The sequence below is a fragment of the Littorina saxatilis genome, linkage group LG2, assembly GCF_037325665.1.
Source record: "Littorina saxatilis isolate snail1 linkage group LG2, US_GU_Lsax_2.0, whole genome shotgun sequence".
NCBI classification, from domain to species: Eukaryota; Metazoa; Mollusca; class Gastropoda; order Littorinimorpha; family Littorinidae; genus Littorina; species Littorina saxatilis.
The window spans coordinates 86,526,706-86,529,273 of NC_090246.1; positions in this window are offsets into that span (position 1 = coordinate 86,526,706).

The following is a 2,568-nucleotide window of genomic DNA, read 5'->3' on the forward strand; positions in this document are numbered from 1 at the left end:
GGGCCACTTGTCAAGCGATTCCTGTTTACAAATGCACTAACCCATTACTTGTGTCCCAGCAGGCTTTAGTAAAACTAAATTAATACCTACTGGAAGATTACCAGTTTCCAGTATGTTAAAATAGGCTTAACCTATCTACTGCTGGACTTACATCAGAACACTAACAGATTAAACTATACATGAATCGCGAGACAAGCGGCAAGAGAAGAGATTTTTGGAAAAAATACAGGTGAATGAGCAAGAAGGCAGAAAAAAGAAAAGAATTCATAAAGAAAAAGAGAGCATGACAGGAAAGAGGAACCAAAAATCTACCTAACAGCAAACTAGAAAGCTCCTGCGGTTCCAAAAACAGGAGGGGCCTTTAATTTCATAACCGCAGTGCCCCACTGCGGGAAGAGAGAGGGGGGGGGGGGGGGGAGAGAGAGAGAGAGAGAGAGAGAGAGAGAGAGAGAGAGAGAGAGAGAGAGAGAGAGAAAACACACACACACACACACACACACACACCTCATATATATACATACAGTCACACTGTCATAAAGTTGTCTGCTAAGCTGCGCTAAGGTACGAGGTATGGACACAATATATCAGCCACAAACTTGACATAAGTGCGTGACGGAGCTCCCCTGCCGCTTCATATTAACACTTGCACTGACATCAAATCCATCGATTTCTCTCCAGGCACAGTCCTTCTCGTAAAAACAGACCTGCTCAATGTCTCAGACTTTCTCAGGCTTTTACATGGGGCAAGGTCATGCCACTTGCACACATACAAATCAAACAAAAAACATCCTGACTGCTACCTGTGCAGGTTGTTCATTTTATCTGGGGGATGGATTAATTTTTCAAAATCCATCAGCAGCATTAGAAAAAAAAATCTGAAAAAGTTCCCGCTCTTCTGAGAAAACGGTGAGGATGCTGGTGTTTGGTATGTGACAAAGTGGAGGGATGATTGTATCACACGTGAAAGCTTCCCAGATTTCACAAGGTGTTCCGAATCGTTTACACGACAAAGATTGTGCCTGTAAATTGTAATGGTAATACCGGTGCGTGCGCACAGATTGTATGAAAAGGCCCTCTTCATCCTCGTAAAATAAAGTTCAGTTCAGTACAGTTCAGTTCAGTTCATCTTTCGCTCTCTCTCACTCCCTCTCTCTCTCTCTCTCTCTCTCTCTCTCTCTCTCTCTCTCTCTCTCTCTCTCTGGGTTGGAAACTAAGTTACCTTTTCTTTTTACCATGGTCAGTGAGAGTATGTGTGAGGAGGAGGGGGGTGTTTGTTCGCAGCATTTTTTGGTTGTGTTGGTGGTGCGTCTCTCACTCTCTCTTTGCTCTAATTTGTTTGTGTCTGCATCTGTTCGCTTTAATTTGTTCTTCATCGAAAGACAGTCGTATATCTTGCAGGAAGAAAGAAGAACTGCGCGCATCTATCCTCTGTTTACATTTAGTCAAGTTTTGACTAAATGTTTTAACATAGAGGGGGAATCGAGACGAGGGTCGTGGTGTATGTGTGTGTGTGTGTGTGTGTGTGTGTGTGTCTGTCTGTCTGTGTGTGTGTAGAGCGATTCAGACCAAACTACTGGACCTATCTATATGAAATTTTACATGAGAGTTCCTGGGAATGATATACACGTTTTTTTCTTTTTTTTCGATAAATACCTTTGATGACGTCATATCCGGCTTTTTGTAAAAGTTGAGGCAGCACTGTCACACCCTCATTTTTCAATCAAATTGATTGAAATTTTGGCCAAGCAATCTTCGACGAAGGCCGGACTTTGGTATTGCATTTCAGCTTGGTGGCTTACAAATTAATTAATGACTTTGGTCATTAAAAATTTAAAAATTGTAAAAAAAAAAAAATGTTATAAAACGATCCAAATTTACATTCTTCATCATTTTCTGATTCCAAAAACATATAAATATGTTATATTTGGATAAAAAGCAAGCTCTGAAAATTAAAAATATAAAAATTATGATCAAATTTAAATTTTCTAAATCAATTTAAAAACACTTTCATCTTATTCCTTGTCGATTCCTGATTCCAAAAACATATAGATATGATATGTTTGGATTAAAAACACGCTCAGAAAGTTAAAACGAAGAGAGGTACAGAAAAGCGTGCTATCCTTCTCAGCGCAACTACTACCCCGCTCTTCTTATCAATTTCACTGCCTTTGCCACGAGCGGTGGACAGACGATGCTACGAGTATAGTACGGTCTTGCTGAAAAATTGCATAGCGTTCAGTTTCATTCTGTGAGTTCGACAGCTTGACTAAATGTTGTATTTTCGCCTTACGCGACTTGGTTTTTTTTAGGCAGGGCAGCTTCCTGGGGTAAAATTGGTCTAGACAATTTGTAATAAGTTGTTTTTTAAATTGCAACAGGGTAATCAATCATATATATTCGTACTTTTTCTTTTTGAAAAGTTAATTCAATTAAGAGGTTTTTATGGGCGAACCCGGTGCATTGCTGCGTGAGTCTGACAGTTGGGGCGCAAGCGAACTACTGCATCAAGCGTTTCCTCATGTGGTAAGACAGTTGTGAATGTCATGTAAGATTTATACAGTGATCAAC